This window comes from Capsicum annuum, chromosome 2 (assembly GCF_002878395.1).
Source record: "Capsicum annuum cultivar UCD-10X-F1 chromosome 2, UCD10Xv1.1, whole genome shotgun sequence".
NCBI lineage: Eukaryota > Viridiplantae > Streptophyta > Magnoliopsida > Solanales > Solanaceae > Capsicum > Capsicum annuum.
The window spans coordinates 74,740,842-74,765,210 of NC_061112.1; positions in this window are offsets into that span (position 1 = coordinate 74,740,842).

A 24,369-nucleotide genomic window follows, 5' to 3' on the forward strand; every position below is an offset into this window, starting at 1 on the left:
TTCCCCTTCCTACTTATAGGAGAAACATCTTTATGGTTAGGGAAATTGCCAAGAGGCTCTATAATAACTTGGAATGAGTTGCACAGGTAATTCTTAACTAGGTTCTTCTTTCCATCAAGGATGTTGTATCTCAAGGATGAGTTCTATAACTTTAGGAAGTAGCAGTCCAAGTCCATGTACGAGGCTTGGTTTAGGTTTAAGAAGAATCATAGCATGGTGACAAATCATCAGTTGTCAGGGACAAACTTATCAAAAATATTCTACAGAGCCCTGACCATCAGTTCCAGAGCCATGTTGGATATTATCTATGAAGGAATTTTTATGAGACTATGCTGAGAGACAGCTTCAGAGATGTTAGATCAGATTTCACTCACTAATCGAGGGTGGAAAACTCGAGAGGCTGAGAGAGGATCTAGTATTTATGCTATTGGTTACTCCTATAATAAGAGAGCAACTAATGATATAGTAGTGCAAGAAATTGAGTTACTAAGGAATAATTTAAGGGTGCTAGCAAAGTAGTTTGTAGTAGCAAATTTTGAGTAAGTGAATGCAATAGCAGTATAGGGGTCAGCTTCCAAAGTGTACGAGTCATAATTAGAAGAAGAAACTAATTATCTAGATTGTTAAATGGCAAGTTTTTGAGCCTAGGGTCAAGGAAACCAAGGTCGAAACTACAAAGATAGATACAAAGACCATAGTAGAGAATGAGATAGAGACTAGAGGAAGAAGAATGACTATAGTGAGAAGGGAGACAGGTACTAAAATATCCTAGGTTTTTAACCTTAGAAATTTTTTTAAAATTTCCATTATCCGAACCCAATACAAATCATGGGTACGAGTTGTATGTTCGGGTACGAGTAGTATGGTCCTATCGTATGTTGACCAATGTTAGTTGGTGGGATAGTTTTGTCACTAGAGTAGGTACGACTCAGGGGAATGAGTCGTAGGGATTAGTATGAGTTGTATCAAAGACTCATATGGTGGGCAGTGTTTGATCCTTTTGATATTTCATTCTGCCAGGGATACGGATAGTATATTATAGTTACAACTTGGTCGGATAAGTCACACATTGGACAGTGTTTGATCCAAAGGTGAGGCTTGGATACGAATGGTGGAAACCAATCATTTACGAGGGTACAACTCATAAAGGTAAGTCATCTCCCTGTGATAACATTTTTGTCCAACTTAAGTAAGGGTATTCTTGACATTTTCCTACTTACCCTAATTAGGACCCATGACTTCTAATATACTTAGAAGGTTATTTACCCTATTATTCTATTCATTAATACTTAGAAACTATTCCAAAACACTCTATAATTCTCTCAAGAGCTTTTGAGGTAAGAGAGGTAGGGTTTTAACTAAGGATTGCTTTAGGGCTTGTGTTGGTGATTTCTTTCCATAAATTCTTTGGTATAAGGTATGATTCTCTTCCCTTATTGTAATTTCAACTAAAGTCATGGTTTATATGATTGATTTCATGGTTTTACTATTTCATTTTTATGGTTTTCAACTATTATTTGGGGATTTTGATATTAAATGCTTGGTTATGGTTTCCTATGGTTTTAATTATATTTTTATATGCATTAATGGTTGTTTTGGACAATTGGATTGCATGGTAATGGTTTAATGGTATTTAGAATTGGTTTTGGTAATATTATTCCCCTAAGGTATTTGATAAAATGCTTATAAAGGTATATTTATTGCATTAACTTCTTTTAATGGAACTCTTGTTTGTTTCCAGCTTATGTAATATAGCTTTAAATACTTTGAAAAGGGCCAAACGCTAAATGTTTATGCTTGTGTGGAAGATGGATGTCTCCCAAGTAGTTTAATATGGTATATGGAAGGGCACTTAAAAGTCCTCTTAACCCTAATAGTTTGTCTATGGATATTTGTTGCAAGTAATAAGATGGTATGACAACATTACTAACATTTGCCTTGGTTAAATAAAATGGTAAGTGGTTTAATTATTTAGCAACAGTTTTAATTGGACATTAATGGCAGGGTATATAGCAAAGCTGTAGAAGGTGGCGGTCTTGGGGTACCAAAACTAAAAACTCATATTTGCTGATATGAGGATTGGTCTTAGTGGAACATCTGCTTAATGTCACACTATTGGGGGATGTACAAGTCATCCTATTGAAAACTTCCCTGGTTGTGCGGCTATACGTACTAGGCCCTTTCAACAGGGGGAGATAAACCCATATTGCCGTAGGTGGTTTAGGACGGTCAAGATACACATCCCAGGTAAAGTTTTTAAAGGCATGCTAAACCCGACCTCCTTTCTTAGCATGGATATATATATGTATGATTATGTGCATTAGATGGTTTTTCTTGGTTTTATAACTGGCATTATTCTATCATTATCTTGAGATTCATGCTAGTGGTCACTTGCTAAACCATCTACTAGCGGCTGTATATCCACACTATGTAGGAATCGACCGTTCGAATCCTCCTACATAATGATTGTCTCAGGGAAACCATTTAGACTGATTAGACATTTTATGTTATGGATATTTATTAGACTTCTTAACTTTATTTTCGATATTGTTTTGGGCCATAGTTGGGGGCATGTCTCAACTGAATTTATTTACTCTTTTGGATAGAGACTTTGTGGTACTTTTGGTGGTTGGTATGGGTGAGATAGGTATTGATGCCGGGATTTGAATTAGAATAATCTGGGAGGTTGGCAGGACACGATTTCTCACTGTTCTATCATATTATATTTTAGGATTGGTTGTCATATTATGTTTTGGTTTTCTCTTTAGTTGTGGCCTGGTTTATAGCCTATGCTTTGGTTGGTATGTTTCTATATTTGATTCAGTACAGTTGGACTCGATTAGGTCGATCATGATTATGACCCTATCCCAGAGTCTCTATGAGATAATTTACTCTATCTTGTTATATACTTAAAATTTAACCTATCTAAGGATGGATATAAGTGGTAGATTTAGGTAATAGGGGCGGTCCCCAGTCCTAGTTGGAATTGGGATGCCCATTACGACAAGGCTCGGGGATGGGTCATGTTAAGTTGGTATCAGAGCCTAGGTTCATGGTCAACTAGGAAGTCCATAAAACTGTGTCGAGTAGAGTCTCTTTTAGGGGTGTGAAGCACACCACACTCATAAGGGAGAGGCTGCAAGACATTTAGGAATGTTTTACTTTCTTGGTATTCTATCTTCAAGGTTAAGTTCTCAATTCTAGAAATCTTCTTTAATCCTTGTTTGTGCATCTTTTAAATCATGCCTCCTAGATCAGGAACACAAGAAAATGCTTCTGTCCTATCTGGGGATAATACTAAAGGGGTGCATCCTACATCTAGAGTACATCTTCGATCTCATAGTCCTATTACTAATAGTGCTGGAGTTCTTCCTATTCCGACTAGTTCTCCTTAAGTTCCCCAGGACAATGTAACGAATGCAGAATTTTATCAATCTATTGATATAATTTCCCAACTAGTTGCAGCTCAGGTTTAATAGGGTATGGATAGTGCTTTTTCTGCTGAGGCTACAAGGGTTGGTCAATTTATGAAGATGGATCCTCCAACTTATACTAGAGTGAAGGTGGAGAAGGATCCACAGGGCTTTTTGGATTAGATAGAAAATATCTTTTAGGTGATGCAGGCTACTAATGTAGAGGGGTTAACCTTGTAGCTTAATAGCTCAAGTATATTACTTATTAGTGGTATGAGGAATGGGACAGAGATAAGGGTGATATGGAAAAGGAAGGGTTGTGGGAAGCTTTTTCTAATGTCTTTTTAGATTGATTTTTTCCTTAAGAGTTGACGAAATCTAGGATGGAGTAGTTTGTGAACTTCAGGTGGGGGGAATGTCGGTAAAGAAATATGCTTTGAAGTTCCATCAGCTATCAAGGTATACTCCTAATTTAGTGGCTGATATAAGGTCGAGAATGAGGAAGTTCACTTCTGGGTTGAATAGGGATTTGATTTTGAAGAGCGAGAATGACTTGCTGATTAAAGATATGGACAACTTGAGGTTAACTATTCATATACAGTAGGTTGAGAATGAGAAGAGAAGGCAAGTAGAGTTTAAGGATAGGCAGGAAAAGAGGAGCAAGTTCTCTAATCAGGGAGGTGCTTAGTATCAAGATGGTAGAAAAGGTGGTAAGTGTAGAAAAAAAATGAAGAAGCTTTGGCTCCTTTTCTCTTTGTGCTTCTTACCAGTCGGAAGACAAGCATCATTAAGGTGGCGATAATTCTTGAGCGGAGGTTGCCCAATCTCAGGCGAGCGGAGGTTAGTCAGTTTCTTTGTGTCCTTCTTGTCAATTTTGTGGTCATTCTCATTATGGTTATTTTGAGGAAGCAAGGGACAAATGATTCAAGTATAGCCAGGTAGGCCATCGGCTCAAAGATTGTCCGGTCAACAAGGTTGCTACGGGAGAAAATAAGGTTCCTATGGTTTCATCTTTTGTACTGTACCTGGTAGTATATCATCTACTTCTATTACTGCTCCTAGTTCAAGTGTTAGTCGGAATAGTTTGTATACATTAGCATCCCGATAGGTATTTGAGGCATCAACTAATGTCATTACTGGTACGTTACAACTTTTCTCTCATGACATATATTATTTGCTTGATCTGGGGTCCACTCTTTCTTATGTGACTCCATATGTGGCTGTATCTTTTGGTATTAATCCAAAAGTTATTTTGGATTCTTTTTCTGTTTCTATTCCAGTAAGTGAGTCGATTATTACGAAGAGAGTCTATAGGGGGTATGGTATTTGTTAGTTGTAAGCGGACCTTGGCAGATCTTTTCTAGTTGGATATGGTAGATTTTGATGTAATTCTGGGTGTGGATTAGTTGCATTCTTGTTACATATTTTTGGACTGCCAAACCCGTAAGGTTATCTTTAAGTTCCCTGGTGAACCAGTTATAGAATGGGAAGGTAGTTCCTTAACTCCTAGGGGGAGGTTTATTTCTTATCTTAGTGCTCAAAAGTTAATCTCCAAGGGTTATCTTTATCACTTGGTCCAGGTTAAAGATTCTAACTCGGAAGGTCCTTCTTTGTCTTTGGTCCTTGTGGTTAATGACTATCTAGAGGTCTTTTTGAATGATCTTTGTGGTGTTCCTCCAGATAACAAAATAGAGTTTGGTATTGATTTGCTTCCGAACACTCGTCCAATATCTATTCCTCCATATAGATGGCTTTGGCTGAGTTGAGGGAACTCAAGGAGCAATTTAAGAATCTTCTGGACAAAGGATTTATTCGTCCTAGCATTTCTCCATGAGGTGCACCGATGTTGTTTGTGCACAAAAAGGATGGTTCCCTTCGAATACTCATTGACTACAGACAGTTGAATAAGATAATGGTCAAGAACAAGTATCCTCTCCTGAGGATAGATGATCTATTTGATCAGTTATAAGGTTCTAAGTTTTTTTCTAAAATAGATCTTTGGTTGTGGTACCATCAGCTTAATATTAGGGAGTTGGATATCCCTAAAATAGCTTTTCATACTCAGTATGTGCATTTTGAGTTCTTGGTGATGTCATTTGGGTTGACCAATGCTCCGACAATGTTTATGGACTTGATGAACAGGGTGTTCAGGAAATATTTAGATCTCTTTATCATTGTGTTTATTGATGACATTCTGGTTTATTCGAAGAGTGAGATGGATCATGCTAATCACCTACGTGTGGTGTTGAAGATCATAAGGAAAAAATAGTTATATGCCAAGTTATCTAAGTGAGAGTTTTGGTTGAACGCTGTGACTTTCTTGGGTCACATTATTTCTAGTGAAGGGATCATGGTGGATCCGTTGAAGGTTACTATGGTGAAGAGGTGGCCTAGGCTTATGACTCTATCCGATATCTAGAGTTTCTTGGGTTTAGCCGAGCATTTCAGGCAGTTTATTGAAAGATTTTTTTTGATAGCTGCTAATTTGACTAAGTTAACTCAGAAGAAGGTTAAGTTTTTTTGATAAGAGGCTTGTGAAAGGAGTTTTAAGAAGTTAAAGGATAAGTTGACTTTGACTCCAATCCTGACTTTGACAGAGGGCAATGATAGATTTGTGGTTTATTGTGATGCATCTCGAATAGGTGTTCGTTATGTGTTGATGCAGCATGGGAAGGTGATTGCCTATGCTTTCAGACAGTTAAAGGTACACGAGAGAAATTGTCCTACTCATGATTTGGAGTTGTTGGTGGTTGTGTTTGCTTTAAAAATATAGCGGCATTATTTGTATGGTGTTCACATGGATATCTTTTTTGATCACAAGAGTCTTCAGTACGTATTCACTCTGAAAGAGCTTAATCTCAGGTAGAGGAGATGGATTAAGCTTCTTAAGGATTATGATATGAGTCTTCACTACCATTCAGGTAAGGCTAATGTGGTTGCTAATGCTCTTAGCAGGTTATCTGTGGGGAGTTTAGCTCATGTAAAGAAGGGAAAGTAAGATTTGGTGAAGGATATTCACCGCTTGGCTAATCTTAGAGTTCGTTTCTAGACTCTAAGGATGGTAGTATGATCATGCAAGAGGTGGTTTGATCGTCTTTCAGTGTGCAGATTAAGGAGAAACAAGTTCTGGATCCTGTCTTCAGAAAAATCAAGAGTAACATTGGTGGGCAAAGGGTAGTGGTGTTTAAGGTTAATGGTGATGGTACTTTATGGTACCAAGAGAGGTTGTGTTTTTTTAATGTCGACAGGTTGTGGCAAAGGGTTTTGGCTGAGGTGCATGAGTTGTTCTATGATGTTCATCCCGGCTCGACTATTATGTATCATGATCTCAAAGAGATCTATCGGTGGAATGGCATAAAGAGAGATGTGGCTAATTTTGTGTCCAAGTGTATGATGAGTCAACAGGTTAAGGTTGAGCACATGAGGCCAGAAGGGTTATATCAAGAGATAGATTTTCCCGAATAGAAGTGGGAAGTGATCAATATGGACTTCGTTACCAGTCTTCCTCGGTCTCAGAATTAGTATGATTTGATTTGGGTCATCATGGATAAGATGACTAAGTCTGCACACTTTTTGCCAGTGCGGACTATCTTTTCAGTGGAGGATTATGCGAAGCTGTATCTTCAGGAGATTGTAAGTCGACATAGGTTCCTGTTTTGATTATTTTTATTCATGGTACGCAATTTACGTCTCACTTCTGGTGGTCCTTTAAGAAAGTATTGGGGACTAAGGTAGTCTGGGTACTACTTTCTATCCGCAGTCGGATGGGCAAGCAGAAAGAACTATTTATAAATTAAAGGATATGCTTTAGGCCTGCGTGATTGACTATGATGGCAATTTGGTTGAGCATCTACCTGTGGTGGAGTTTATTTACAAAAATAGCTATCATTCGAGTATTGGTATGGTTTCTTTTGAGGCATTGTATGTTAGAAGGTGTAGATCTCTTATTAGTTGGTTTGAGCTAGGTAAGGCAGACATATTTTGCCTAGATTTGGTTTACCAAGTAATGGAGAAGGTGAAGGTGATATGGTATAGGCCTAAATCTGCCCAAAGTCACAAAATCCTATGCCGATGTTAGGTGTAGAGACTTGGATTTTGAGATCGGGGATATGGTGTTCCTCAAGGTGTTTTACATAAAGGGAGTGGTGTGGCTTAGGAAAAGGGGAACTCAGTCCTCGGTAAGTTGGTCCTTATGTGATTTTATAGAGAGTTGGTAATGTTGCTTACGAGTTGGAGTTTCCATCTAGCTTAAGTTTGGTTCATCCGGTCTTTCATGTTTCCATGTTGAGGAAGTGCATTGGTGATCCTTTTTTGGTTGTTCCTTTGGAAAGATTGGGCACTTCGGATTCCTCATCTTATAAAGAAGTCCCAATTGAGATATTGGATAGGCAAGTTTGCCGGTTGTGGGCCAAGGATGTAGCTTCAATTAAGGTTCTATGGTAGAACCATAAGGTGGAAGAAGTTACTTAGAAAGAGAAAGAGGACATGAAGTCCAAGTATCTGCATCTGTTTTCTGCTCCTAGGATTCGTGCGGAAGGTATGTGTTCTTGAACACATCTTTATTTTTAGAGTTTGTTAAAGGAAAGATTAGCATCTTTGCCTCTTTTTTTTTGAACTTTGATGAAGATTGAGAATATGTTTGATAATTCAAATAACTCTGTGTATGGTTACCCCTACCTTGTTCGTCATTCGGGGATGAATGTTCCTAGTGAGGCAGACTAAAATATCCTGGGTTTTGACCCATAGAAAATTCCTAGAATATCAGTTCTTTGGACCCAATACGACTAATGGGTACAAGCTGTATATTACGGTACGAGTTTTATAGTCCTATCGTATGCTGACCAGTGTTAGTTGGTGGGATGGTTTTGGTCACTGGAGTGGGTACAACTTAGGGGAATAAGTCATAGGGCTTGGTATGGGATGTATTAGGGACTCGTATGGTGGGAAGTGTTTGATCCTCCTAATATTTCATTCTTCCAGGGATACGGGGCATGTGTATGAATCTTATGCTGTGGTTACGACTTGGTTGGATAAGTCGTACACTAGACAATGTCTGGTCCAAAGGAAAAGACTTGTATATGAGTGGTAGAAACCAATCATACAGGAAGGTATGACTCGTATGGGTCAGTCGTATCTCTGTGATGAGATTTTTGTGCAGCTCATGTGGGGATATTCTGGTCATTTCTCTACTTACACTAATTAGGACCCATGACTTCTAATGTACTTAGAAGGTTATTTACCCTATTATTCTATTCATTAACACTTAGAAACTATTCCAAAACACTCTATAATTCTCTCAAGAGCTTTTGGGGAAAGCGAGCTAGGGCTTCAACTAAAGGATTGCTTTGAGGCTTGTGTTGATGATTTCTTTCGATCAATTCTTCAATATAAGGCATGATTCTCTTCCCTCATTGTAATTTCAACTAAAGGCATGGTTTATATGATTGATTTCATGGTTTTACTATTTTATGATTATGGTTTTCAATTATTATTTGTTGGTTTTGATATTAAATGCTTTGGTTATGGTTTTCCTATGGTTTTAATTATGCTTTTGTATGCATTAATGGTCGTTTTGGACAATTGGATTTCATGGTAATGGTTTAATGGTCTTTGAAATTGGTTTTGTTTATATTATGCCCCCAAGGTGTTTGATAAAATGCTTATAAATGTATATTCATTGCATTGACTTCTTTTAATAAAACTCTTGTTTGTTTTTAGCTTATGTAATAATGCTTTAAATGGTGTAAATGGTTTGAAAAGGCTAAAGGCGAAACGGTTATGTTTGTAGGGAACATAAAAGTCTCCCAAGTGGTTTAATATGGTATATGGAAGGGCACTTGAAAGTCCACTTAACCTTAATAGTTTGGCTATGAACATTGCTTGCAAGTAGTAGGGTGGTATGACGATACCACTAACACTGGATTGGTTAAATAATATGGTAAATGGTTTTATTATTTGGAAATGATTTTATTTGGGCATTAATAGCGGGTTATGTAGAAAAGTGGTGGAAGGTGGTGGTCCTGAGGGGACCAAAACTGGAAACTCATATTTACCGATATGAGGATTGGTCTTAGTAGATGGTATGCATGATGTGACACTATTGGGGGATGTATTAGTCATCCCATGGGATACTTTCCTGGTTGTGTGACTACACGCATTGGGGCCCTTTATGCAGGGGGAGCTGAACCCATATCTTCTGTGGATGGTTTAGGACGGCCAAGCTACATAGCCCAGGTAAAGGTTTTAAAGGCATGCTAAACCTGACCCCCTTTCCTGGCATGGATATATATATGTGTGTGTGTGTCCGGTTATGTGCATTGAATGGTTTTACTTGGTTTTATAACTGGCATTATTTTATCCTTATCCCGAGATTTATGCTAGTGGTCACTTGCTAACCCGTCTACTAGCGGTTCTATACCTACAGTATGCAGGAACCAAACGCTCAACTCCTCCTATATAGTGATTGAATCGGGGATAATATTTGGAATTAAGTGGTGAGATTCCATCCTTTCGGAAGGCATTATTGCATGTTATGGATATTTGTTAGACGTTTTAACTTTACTTTGGATATTGATTTTGGCCATGGTTGGGGGCATGTCCCAACTTGATTTATTTACTCTTTTGAATAGAGGCTTTATGATACTTCTGGGGTTGGTATGGGCGGAATCGGTATTGGTGTTGGCCTTGGCATTAGAATAAGCTGGGAAACTGGCATCATCGGACACAATTTCTAACTATTCCATTATATTACAGTTTGGGATTGATTATCAATTATGGTTTGGTTTTCTCTTTGGTTGTGACCTAGTTTATGGCCTATGGTTTGGTTGGTATGGTTGGACGGTTGATTTGGTACGGTTGGGTCGGTCATGGTTGTGACCCTATCCAGAGTCTTCATGAGAGTATTTACGCTATCTTTTTATATGCTTAAAATTTAGTCCATCTAAGGCTGGATATAGGTGGTCAGTTTGGTTAATAGGGGGTGGTCCCCTATCTTGGTTAGACTTGGGATTCCAATTATGACAAGGCTTGAGGTGGATTTATGTCAGATACATAATGCCTGGTAGACACGGTGCTAAAACAAGAATAGAAGAGCTATTGGCTAAGCTGGTGAAGGGTTAGGAAAATCAAGAGGCTGGCCTTAGGAGATTAAGGATGATATTTCAGGGTTAACCCAGAAGGCCAAGTCACATGCCATTGCTATCAAGCAATTGAAGCACCAGTTTGGGTAGATGTCAGCAACTCTGAACTAGAGGCATCCAAGTACCCTTCCAAGCAACATTGTACAAAATCCCAAAAATAATGGTCATGTACTTATTATTACAATGAGGAGTGGTATCACTACTATGGATCCTCCACTGCCTACTGTTGAAGTTGTTGATGATGAGACACCTGTTGTTGAGTCTGCAAAGGTAACAATTGATAAAGGTACATTTGTAAAGATAAAGGTAAGGGTTGGGTTATTAGCCAGAAGTCAGACAAATCTTGATCACCCTGACCTTATTCTCAGTGACTAAGGCAAAAGAAAGAGAAAGGTAAGTTCAAGAGATTCATTGAGATGCTGAGAGAATTGAGCTTGAGTATACCTCTTCTTGAGGTATTGGAGTAGATTCCTGTATATGCCAGGTTCATGAAACAGTTAGTCATAAGAAAGAAAGGATCGATTATTGAGGATGTTGATGGTCTGTACTACTGCAGTGCAGTAACGACTAGGTCCTTAACGCAGAAAAAGGGTGATCCCGAAGCATTCACTATACCATGCACTATAGAATTTTCCCAAGCCTTATGTGATTCAGGGGTCAGTACTAACTTGATGTCGTTAGCTGTATTCAAGAAATTAGGCTTGAATCCTCTGAAATGTACTTTGATGCAGCTATAGATGGCTGACCACACAGTGAAAAAGGCTACGGGAATATCATTTGATATGATCATGAGGGTGGATAACTTCATTTTTCCATCTTACTTTGTTATCTTGGACTGTGAGGTTGACACCAAGATACCCATTATCTTGGGAAGACCATTTATGGCCACAGGTAGAGCTATGGTTGATATGGAAAAAGGTGAGCTGAAATTCTGACTCAACGGTGAGGAGGTAACATTTGAACGTCAATGAAGTAGCCAACTGACATGAGGGTAGTATAGGTGATTGATTGTATTGATGACTTTGGAGGATATTTCTATGTTCTTGATGAATTCTGAGTAGTCAAGATACCCGCGTCGTGTCGTGATGTTAAATCAAGGGTACATGGAAGGCAACCCATAGGATTGTTGGTGAAGTATGGATAACCAACATAGCCACGTCATAACGCTATGTTAAATCAAGCGTTGAGTGGGAGGCAACCCACTATTTTAGTGCTTAAAGTTTAGTTGTTTTTGTCTTTTTGTAGGTTTTTAGATTTTGGACCTTACTCGAATTACAATAAACATTGATGCAATCATCAATTTCTAGGTAAAGGGACTGTGTGATCGACCCATCATGGTCACAAGTCCTACATGGTAAGTTGACTAATGAGTTGAAAAGTGGAAATTTTGAGGATTAAAATGGTAATTTATGAACTCTGGCATTAAATTTTACTTTTTGGACCTAAAACATAGGTTATGGGACCATAAGTATTTGGAAAAATATCAAAACGCCAAGTCCAGGTTGCAGAAAAGTAGGCCAAAGATTTTCGCTCAACACCTGCAGGCCGTAGGTGGTACCTGCTCCCGCAGCCATACCGCAGGTTCAGGGCGCGGATTGATGCCGTGGCTAGGTCACTTCTTAGGCCCAATTTTTAATTCAAATTTTGGGCCAACCAATATTTAAATATGACCTTAAACAACCTCCACCTACATAAATACATTCTTACTCTCATTCTAACTCATTCTAATCATATAAACTTAAATTTTCTCTTTGAATTCAAACTTTCCTGTTACAATATAAACTAACCCTACACTTGAGTAAAGGATAGATAGACACATATTTGAGATATCAACATGTTCCAACACGCTAAAAACAAATTTTAACTTTGATTTTGCTTGAGTTCTTCATTATTCTCTTCCGAATCTTCATTAAAGAGGTAACTTTCTAGGCGTCTAATGGTCATATATTAATTTATCTATTGTTTAAATAATTTGATATGTTTTTTACATTGTAATATATATATATATATATATAAACTATCATGCTTGTATGTAGGAGCTTTGAAGTAGCCTAAAATCATAATGTAGGGCCGTGTTTTGGAGAAAAATCTAAGTTTAGAACCTAATCGGAAGTTGAACTTGAATGAATAAAAGTACCACCACTAATTGAACATGTTTGTGTTCTTTGAAATTCAAGATCCTTGATTAGTGTGTATACATTAGACTTGTTGGAATTTTAAATAGGTCTTAGGGGTGAGAAAATTGAGGAAAAATTCAAACTTTTCAAATTTCAAATTTTTCTTTAACTTTTACTATCCCTCTCTTTTGTTGGAAAATAACAACTGGTTTTTCAGGTATATATGACACCTAAAGTAGTAAAGAGGATGAAGGTCGGTAATTTGAGGAGATGGGTAGAGTCTTTCAAGCCTAGTGGATCAGTGGAGGAGTACCCAAGGTAGCGACGTAGAAATACTATCGCTGGGGTGACATATAGAGTCACGAGAGGACAGACTCATCAGGTTGCTCATTCAGCTGTAGCTTGGTCGAGGATGAAGTCCACAGGGATATCACTCCCACACACTCCTCCACCTGATGATGATGATGATGATAATGAGGAGATAGAGTCTTAGTCTAATCCACAAGTTGATGCTCAGGACCCCCAGTCTGGGGAGGGGTCCCAGGATTTATCTGATGAGGTTGAGCAGGAACAGTCATCTGTAGTGCCCTAGTCTGAGGAGGCTACCCCTTCTCATGTACAACGGACAGAGGTACTCCGTCTAGTGAGGCTATCAAGTATTCTTCCCTTGACGCTTTATTACAAAAGAGTCCCGCTCCTGCACTTGCCCCTGATACACCTCCCATGAGGGATATTAGAGGTAGTGTGTGGAAGGAATGCATGAGATTTATGATATTGATAGTTGTATTTGGGAGCTAGGCAGGCCTAATAGATGTCTTGATGAAGAGCTTTGGATTTGACCTATAGGGGCTAGATCAAGTACCATAGCTATGGGACTATTTAACATATATCAGCTAGAATGAATGACCAAACCACTCGATTCCAATAGCCCAGCCATGGTATGGGATTTTTATGATTCCTACAGAGCTTTCATAGTCCTTTCTATGTGCAAATATCCACGCCTGATTAGATTTTCTAGGTAGCCATAGCTTGATCATACTCTGGTTAGAGGGGTCTGAGTTGATATTACAGAGGAGACAATTTGCAGAGTTATCCTCAGCCTAAATTACAATACACTTACACCTACAGCTGAGTGCGACCATAGACTAAGGCTCGCACGTAATTAAAATATTATGTGGGAGGCTGAGCACTGACATGAAAGGGTCGAGATGGCTTGATGGATAGCCAGTTATATTTCACCACTGGGTGATGCAACCCCATGGATTGAGGGGTAATATGTGATCAAGAAGGGCCTCTTGACAGTAGAGGCCATATTTTGGTGGTTGCTGATTAGATACCGACTAATATCCACTTCTTTGGATAATTTATTAATGTAGGAGGGAGTAGAACTGGTTGCCTATCTGATGGCTTGTTATGATGTTGATTTTGCTACCCTTAGATGGCATGATTTACATGATAGAGCCTTTAAGGAATTGGCTAATCTATCATTTACTTTCATGATTTAGAGGCTATGTGATGAGGCTGGCATGACCAAGTTAATAGGTATTGATAAGAGGGTAATTACAACTACGACTGTACAGATGAGGACCATAAAGGGTCTGGTAACTCCAGACACTTCTAGGAGTTGAGATAGTAGGCAATAGTACCACGAGTCCGATTTGAGAGCTCGTCAATTTCCATAGAGATTACTGAGACACATTAAGATGATATGGGTGTTGGTATTTACATGGAGATAGGGGAGTTGAGACAGGCTTCAAATTCAAGTACAGAGAGTGAGGGTACATAAGCTACTTTTTCTTCAACCCTGACTTCAACCTCAGAGTCGATTGGTACATCTATAGATCCTGCTCATCCATCCACTACAGCTCCTATAATATGTAAGATTATTGTGTCCAGTATGGTTTTGTAGAGCCTAGTAGACAGCCAGAGGACCACAACTGCTCGATTGAAGGTTGTCGAGACCGAGATAACTACACTCTTTGGGAAGATAATATAAGGGGTTAGGACTAGATTTGAGCAGGCCGAGGCTATATAAGAGGCTAATCAGAGAGCCTCACTGTCAGAGTTATATGCTTATTTTCAGACACAGATCGATGAGCTGGAGAGACGGGTTATCTCCCGAAAGACAGAGATAGGTGCACCAAATCTAGTTCAGATGAGGGAGGATTTTGATATCCTAATAGTAGAGGTACTCTTTCTTGTAGAGAGCCATGTAGCAGCTACCGCGTGAATTATACCACCTGTGGTCTAGATATCATTTCCACATGCACTGAGATACTTTGATTTCTTTATGAATGATGAGGAGGAGGTACAGCAGTTGGAACCAAGAGAGGTCACTTAGATAAGTTATAAGATCCTAATATGACAAAGGATAAGACCATTAAAAAAGACCAAGCTCAATTCTTTAGAGACTACATTCGTTGACAGACAGAGGTGTGCATCTATAGCAGAGGTTGAATCCACTAGTAGTGCATTGCCACCACCACTGCCCCTGTCAGCTGATATGCCCCTATCTGGTGATGCTCCTGATTCAGGTGCCTAATGTGTCCCAGGTATGTTCTCGCTACCCTATATTTGCTTTGTTTAAGTGCATTGATGACAGTGCGCAATTTTTAGTTGGGTGTGGGCATACCATGCCGCCATGGATTTTTGTTGTCGTGCTTCTTTTCCTGTCGGTCGCGGTATGGTTGTAGAATCGGCATGTCTAGGATAATTATATGTCGTATTGTGTTTCATATTATGTTGTTTTTGTGTAATTATGAGATTTTTAAGTATTTAGGATAGTATTCATAATTTGATTGATTTTTTATACCCCTCCAAAAATTTGTGTTTTAGAACTGTGCTGAGGTATATATGTATGAACTTTGTGGATCTCATTATGACGTTAGTATTAGGGACATGATAGCCATTTTCTAATAATTGCATGAATCGGATACGTAGTAGTTGGTGATATTGACTCAGTGCTATGTGTGTGAGATACTACTTAGTTCCCTTTGTGTGTTAAATTCAGAACTCACCTGGTTAGTCTTTCCTAGGTTGAAGGATGGTTAGTTAGGAAAGTATCATAGGAAATTTTTTATTTTAGTCTAGCTTTAGCCTAAATGACCTTCCATGTGTAAAGTATATCCCTCGATCCCTACTATGAGCCTTGTAAGCCTATTTTTCTTATTTTTACCTTTCACCTTCCTATTTGTATTACAATTTGCCTATTTGTCCTAGGTCCTCCTAGGACATTGTGCACCTCAACACAGGAAAAATGCATAAGTTGAGGGTGGCTATCATAGGGGTGCGTAGTGTAAAATAGGCATGGAGAAGGGTAAAGTAAGAAAAATTTAGTAGGGCTAGGTATGGTAGGAAAAAAATAGAGAAAAGGAAAAAAAGAAATTATAAAAAAAGAGATAAAGAATGAATAAAAGACCACACCCAACCTGAGTGTGCATAAAAGAATAAAAAGGATAATAAGGGTGGAATAAAAAGAAAAATAGCTAATAAGTGAGGCCCTAAGGTTTGTGTAGTTCCAAGGAGGCTTAGTCACTCTAAATTTCCATAAGTATCATAATAGACCCCAAGCCTACATTACAAGCTGAGAAAAGTCCTATAGTTATCCTAAGTTGACTATCTGAATGCCAAGGCAAAGAAAATAAGGGCAAGCCTATGGTATCTTACATCCATTGACTAGAACTTCTTTGTTAAGTTCGAGTGTCTCTTGATTGTCCCTGCATTGACATGCATGATTCCATATGAGTGAGAGGGATATCTTTGTTGTGAGGGAACTTGAGTTATATTGCCAGCTATTTGCTTTTTCGGGTAATGTAATTTGTATATATGAGTGGTTGTCTGTTTCTAATGTAATTGTCATACCTTGATCCCATTTATGTCACACTGTTGTACCTTATGTTCATACATAATAAGTTTTTAAAATTGAGATCGGAGGGGGAGGTTGTGATTTGAACTTAATGGGATGACTGACTGTCTTAAATAGCTTAGGGTCTCCTGGTTAAGCATTGTTTTTATTTTGCTGTGTTGGGTTTTTGTTTTCTGAGGACATGCAAACATTCTAAGTTTAGGGTATTGATATGCTATAGAAAAATAACACTTCTAATGCTTACAACAAGAAAAGAAGTAAGTTTCTGAGGGCTTTTTGTTAGATATAATCTATTTTGGGTATGTTTTATAGGAAACCATGTTTTGGATGCTAAGGTCATAAAAAAGTTGAAAAAGGTGTTTTTTTAACTTTTCAGATGATTATGGATGATTAGGATGTTTTTATGATTGATGGTGATCAATGCATGTTCAAGAGTTGAAGAAGAGCTGAAAAACTTAATCCTGGTACCTACTAAGTCAAACCACGGACCGTATGTAGACCTACAGACCGCGTGAAGACAAAGCAGGTGCCCGAAATCCAAAATCTAGAAAGCTGACTAGTAGGACTTTGTCCATCCGCAACTTGCGGTCTGCACCTGCGCCCTATTCCAGACCGCAGGTACTACCTGCTCTTGGGCCAGACCGCAAGTATAGAGAGTAGGTGGCCACTGACCCTGTTTTCTCCTAGTTCATTCGGGCTTTGTTTTTAGGGTTTTCTCTCAGACTATAAATACCCCTTATATACTTTTTGGTAGTATTTACGCACTTTTGACACTGAGAAATATATTTGATTCCAAGATCCACCATTGATCTTGGGATTCCGTTGTATTGGCTTTGATTGATTTATTCAGTTATAGTTGTGGGTTTCTATTCATCTTATCATTGTGATTTCATTCATGCTTTCAATTATGATTGTTATTGATTGTTCCACAACTATGAGCAGCTAAAACCCATAGCTAGGGTTGTGGAAACCCTGGAAAATTGATAAAGTAGGGGAAGTGCGATTGTTGATCTAAACCAATACTAATGGCATGCATTGATTTATCTTCGTTATGATTAATTTCTTAATGGGTGGACACATTAGGTTCCCGCCTAGATATTGCTACTTCCTCCAAAAGAGGAGTAGTAACTAAGAAAAGATAAAGACAACAGTAATTTGGAGTTGAACTGTCGATCCATGCCTCTAGGTTATTTCTACGAAAGATGGTTAGATTTCATATAATAACTAGAGACTTAAAAGGTAATAGTCAACTGGATCAAGATAAGGGTTAGTGGTGCGACACCCTGAGACTCAAAAGGTAAAGGGTGAAATCCTTCTACTCATCCAAAAGTCTATAGAAGGTACATAACTTATTAATTCTGCATGCATGGTATTGAATTGATTCAACAATTCATGATAAGCCTATGGAGTTGAGAAGTCTGGGGGAACACAATCCTTATGTTCACTTATAACTGATTTTAACCTAGTTAATACAGTTCTTTTCTCTTGATTACTACAAATAAAACCCCTCATTTACTTTTCTTATTTTGCCCATTGACTACAACTGCTGAGATCTAAGCCACGTGTTCCCTTGGGATTCGTCTCCAACCTTGGTTGGGTTACTATATCTTGACAGCGACCGTTTCATAATCTAAAAGGAGGTGTTGCTTGGATGTCATTAAGAAATTACCCATGCACCATTATAGTCAAAGAAGTCCCTATCACTCATTTTGATTCAGACTATTATTTAGGGATGGTCTATAAATGCTCACACTCACAAAGAAATTCCACACAGTGTATAGATAATGCCATAAACTTGCCCTTATGCTCAGGCTAGGATCACTATAAGACTTTGTTAGGCGTGTAATGTAGGCTTGGGGTTGGTTATGATATATTTGGGAACTTTTAAATGACTCAACTTCCTTGGCACTACACTTTCTTTGGGATTCATTTTTTCTACCATTTTTTATTCAATCTGCCCTTATCTCTCCCTTTTTATTCTTTTACATACCTATTTTTTGGCCGAATGCGGTTCTCTTTTTCTTGCATTTTCTTTTTCTTTTTCTTTTAGTTTCTTTTTATTTTATTTTTATCGTATCTACCCTTATTTATTTTTCTGTGGAAAAGGCTCAAAAATACCCTTGAACTATCCGAAAAAGCTCAAAAATGCCCTTCGTTAGATTTTTGGCTCAAAAATACCCCTCCGTTAAATATTTGGCTCAAAAATACCCCTCCCTCTAACAGAATTCGGAAAAGGATCAAAAATACCATTGAACTATCTGAAATTGGTCAAAAATATCCCTCTGTTAAATATTTGGCTAAAAAATACCCCTCCCTCAACGAAATTAAATTATTTTGATTATTTCGTTAATTTATATAAAGTTCATCATTTAATTTATATTTCGTTAATTTCTTTAAGTGAAAATTTATATTTCGTTAACTTCTTTAAAGATTAAAAAAATGTAAAGTGAAAATACCTTTTTAGAATAAATGTATGTTTATTTTCCAAATCAAATTCAACCAATTTATATTATAATTCAAATACATTTTTTCATTATCTTATATTAAAATTAAAAAAATACTTTTATGTAAAAAAATTAAAGTATTAGGATTAAAAAGTTAAAGTTAGGGTTTAATTCAATCGAAATAATTTAATTTCGTTAAGGGGAGGTGTATTTTTGAACCAAATATTTAACAGAGGGGTATTTTCGTTTATTTCGTTAATTTATATAAAGTTCATCATTTAATTTTTATTTCGTTTATTTCTTTAAATGAAAATTTATATTTCATTAATTTCCTTAATTTATATTTCGTTAATTTTTTTAAAGATTAAAAAGCTGTAAAGTGAAAATACTTTTTTAGAATAAATGTATATTTATTTTTCAAATCAAATTCAACCAATTTATATTATAATTCAAATTCTTTTTTTCATTATCTTATTTTTAAAATTAAAAAAATACTTTTATGTAAAAAAAATTAAAGTATTAGGGTTAAAAAGTTAAAGTTAGGGTTCAATTCAATCGAAATAATTTAATTTCGTTAAGGGGAGGGGTATTTTTTAGCCAAATATTTAACAGAGGGGTATTTTTGACTCATTTCAGATAGTTCAGGGGGATTTTTGATCCTTTTCCGAATTCCGTTAGAGGGATGGGTATTTTTGAGCTAAATATTTAACGGAGGGGTATTTTTGAGCCAAAAATCTAACGCGGGGCATTTTTGAGCTATTTCAGATTGTTCAAGGGTATTTTTGAGCCTTTTTCGATTTTTCTATCTACACCTCTTTCTTCATACTCGTTTCTTCCTACATACCCTTATAATAGCCACCCTCCACTTAGACAATTTGCCTAAGTTAAGGTGCATAGTGTCCAAGGAGGACCAGGGCCAAAACAGGTTCATTGTAGTAAAATAGGAAGGTCAAATTGGTGTAAACAACCAAAATATGTTAATTAGGCTCTACCTAGGGATCAAGTGATTCATATTTTATTTGGTTCAGCATTTTAGGCTCGAGTGGACTACTCACGAAAAATGACCTATGATCATTTCTTAACCGACCATCCTACAACCTAGGCAAAAGCAATCAGTTTTAGACTTCGCACACACTGGGATCTAACTAACATCTCACACTCACATTGTACAGCTTCACGCTATCAGTCACTACCTATCCAGTTTATGAACCTACATTCTATAATAATCTCATTCCTAATTCTAATGCTATTAAGGGATTTTCAGCAGCCACACGCACACACAGATCACGTAGTTTATCCAAGTTTGATTTTCAGGAGGGGTGTCAACAAACAAATTGTAACCAAAACACAAGTTATGCACCAAATTTTCTCCATTAAATAATACACAACAACATAACATGCTGGCTCATCATTCACATTATGGTCTATGGGTTTTGAAACACGACAACCATAACCTACTTTGGAACACCTCTACCCCAACTAAAACCTATGCACTGGCTCCAGTGCATTTAGCAATGTAAAATAGGGTTCGAGGACATACCTGGGAGCTCTAGGAGCCATCTCAGAATGTATCATCACGGGGAACCTCAGATCAGGTCCTATTCTTCTCAGCAATAGTCCTTGCAACTGTCGGGACATCTTGGTTAATCGTGGCACCGGTTGTGGCCGGTGCACTCAGTGGTGGATAAGGTGGTAGAACTGAATCACTGCACCTCTTAGCATCATCAGCAGGTTTGGAACTACTAGCCCCCCCCACCATCTCTTGGACCCTTACCTGCCGGTCCTTCTCATTTTGTTTACTCGCTTTCACTGCTTTCTTAATAATTTCCTCTTTTGTACTTAATCTCTTACTTTTCTTATTTTTATCTTCCTTCCTCCATCTTTACTTTAAACCTCCTAGATATTTTCAATCTCTTTCTCTGGCTGAATCTTCAAAATGATAGGCATGGGGTAAATCGGCCACTCATGTATCTCATCAACCAACTTCCACAGCTCGGCTAACTTGACCTTAACCCCTGTAATATCAGTGGGTTGAACACCTTCACATAATTAGGTATTCTTAGCTCAAACCATCTATTCGCCTCTGTAAGATCCTACTTTTCTCTTTAGTACTTTTCTCAACCTAGGGTTTTACTCTTATTTTCATTAACCACACCTTTGTTTCCACAATGCTCAGTCTTTTTATCACCTTATTCCATAGAGCCTATGTAATGACCACATAGCCTGCAAGAATTGATATGGATACGGATGGACCTGGTGCTGTAGTATGTGGAGGAAGAGGAGCACTGTATGTACCAGTTACATTAGAAGGTTAGGTCTCAAATGGGTCACCCTCAACCAGAGTTTCATCTACCACAGTGAATCCAAAAGTAGTGGTACTTCGGGTATCTCTATTTTGTAGTCTCTCAGCTTATAGTAATGCTTCTTGTTTGGCCTGGCTAGTCAAGGGATTTGTTGTTCCCCAATTAGCCCCAAGTCTGTGATATTATTTGGTTCAATATAATGATCCACATCTGAAAGTTCCGGCACCCTCACTTCTAAGCATATCTGAGGCGCCAAGCAGGGGAATGCCAGAATCACTTTATCAACACCCAATGCTCGGCCACATATCTCTCTAAAAATGAATTGTACAATATCAAACTCATACCCAACCATGAGTCCTGCTAATAATATTGTCCAGACTAGATTGAGAATATTGTCCCCAGTTGTGGGACACAATCTATGTCGGTCAAGAGTCCACCATGCTTTTTCCTTGAAGTTCAACATGTCTTTGGCAATCTTCTGGGGGTTCACTCCCGAACCACAAACCACACAACTCACTTCCTCTCTATTTATAGCAATAATATTTGTTATCCACCAAAAATGCATCATCTTATCTGCCGTACCTATTTGTTTACTTATTATTTGGCATATTTTATCCATGTGGTACTCAATTTTAGCCATATTTATTGGTGGTTTGAAATTAGGTCTGTGCAAGAATCTTGAAATAGTTCGCGGGGAAATGTTCACCCAAACTCAATGAATAGTTAATAAAGTGATTGGATTGCCACCCTTCCACAAGTTTCCTTGTGGGTATTACCTCTTCAGCTCCCCTTTGTAGGCCGTATTGCACAAATCTAGGACAGAATTTCCCAGGACCGGTGGTCATCTACTAAAACCCATATTATTGAAACTGAGTCGCGAACTTAGACTTATCAGACATGCCTGTTGTAGTCAATCTTCTCTCTATATATCCCTATCTTAGGATTTCTTGTGGCTTAGTTTACTACCAATCCCTCATTTTAACTATCCTGTATTTTGGGGTACCCTTACTGTTCAACAATGGGCACCGAACCAGCTTCAATGGATAATATAATTTGAGGTTGTGATTGTGGTGGCTGAATGTCAATTGGAGTCACATGCTACTCACTATCACTCTCATCAATTTCTTCTCCAGAACTAGATTCAACCTCTTCATTGTTACCACCTTCTTCCTTATTCTCACTATCTTCTTCAGAGCTAGATTCAACCTCCTCATTGTCATTTTCACTATCCTCTTTAGAATGGCACAGTGTATGGGGTGGTGAGGTGCGGGGATTCTTTCTTCTTGATTTTTTTGTAGGTGTGTCGTTCTTTGTAGCTACATTTTTTCCCTGATATAGTTCTCTCATTGATCTACCTGCCCCTTGATTGGATATTCTTCGAGGTCACTACTTTAATCATTCGTGTCCTCATTTACCAATTTGTAATCTGACTTTGGGGAAGGTTTCTTCTTGTTGCTCTTGTTTTGTGTTTGCTTTGATGATGAATCACCCTTTGGAGGCATGAGTACCTATTTGCATAAGATCAATTAGTAAATTCTAAGAAGAAGAAAGAAAAATAAGAAAGTTTAGCACCAGTGTACATGTATTGGACTAATTACAAATCAGGGGTATGAATCGTAACGACTGGGTACGACTCATTTAGATGAGTCATAATATAGACAGTGAACAAATTAATGTTTCCTGGTTAGGTTATGAGTCCTCCTAACATGTCATAATGTTATTTTACGACTCATCACCAACACTCATAAGCTGATCAGAAATATATCATATTGTGTATAAATTTCTTTAGTCATTACAACTCCTTCCTATGAGTCGTAAGGATTGACTACGAGTCACTTAGGTGAGTCATAATGTTCCCAGTGGTTACGGGTCACATACCGACTCATTAGGTTTCCCTATGAATCATAACGAAGCCCATAACCACTGTAACATGGATATTTAGAAGAGTTAGTTCCAATAATCAATCCTTTAGCAACATATGCATTCAATCTCAGTCCAACACTTCATATATTCATCTCCAAGCAATTCTTTATCACAATGTCCATTTTTCCTTCCCTATTTAACAATAATTTATACGATTAGGGCTTGCATGTACTACACCAAGAAAAGAAATCCAAGAATTCTTACATAATTTAAGAACCATTTTTCAAAATATAACATCAAAGAACAAATTACTTACTTGTTTTCTTAAGATTCGGATTTCTTGTCATCAAACAAATTTAAGCCCTAATCATTCCAAATTTTGTACTTAAAGGGAGTAGAGTTAGTTGATGTTTCATTGTGGGATGAATGTGTATTGTTTTTAAAAATGTCGGTCCTTGTAAAATGGAGGGAGTTCATGATTTTAACTGATTCTAGTGATCCCTTTTGTGTTAGAATCAAATTTAAGCTGCTATTTGGGTTGGGTCAACATGCTAGACCTAACAGGTCTTCTTTGGTTATGATTCTTTAGTGCGACTCGTAATGATAGGTTACAAGTTATAGACTCTCTATGTAAAGACTTAGAATCTTACCTGGGTCATTATTTATTACAACTCAAGGTGATGAGTCGTAACCAGAAGCTACGACTCTTTCTGAGAGTCATAATGACTCCAGAGACCAAATACCTAAATGTGATATAAGTTCTAGGTTCTTAGAACTCCTACTCATGAGTCGTTGTATCTGATTGACTGATATCAAAAAATTATCTGATTGACTTCTGCAATATCCATTCGTGCACATTGAACACATATTTTACCCTATAATTTAATAAGTACAAAACATGGGTTGCCTCTTAAGAAGTGCTTGATTTAACGACGTGGCACGACGCGGCTAGCTTGGATACTTAAACTTCATCAACTAGTCCCATGTGTTGCCTCTTATGTAGCGCTAGATTTAACATCACGACATGACTAAGTTTCCTTGGTTACTCTGACTCACCAAGGCTCAAATCCTCAATTACCTTAACTTCTTCCGTGTTACCCATAGTGTTTTACCCTTTGCACATTTACTTTGAATGGGGATTCACCATCACATTTCAATTCTAACACTCTCACCATATTTAATGATCCATACTATCTAGACTTTAACTTGCCTGGAAATAGGCAAA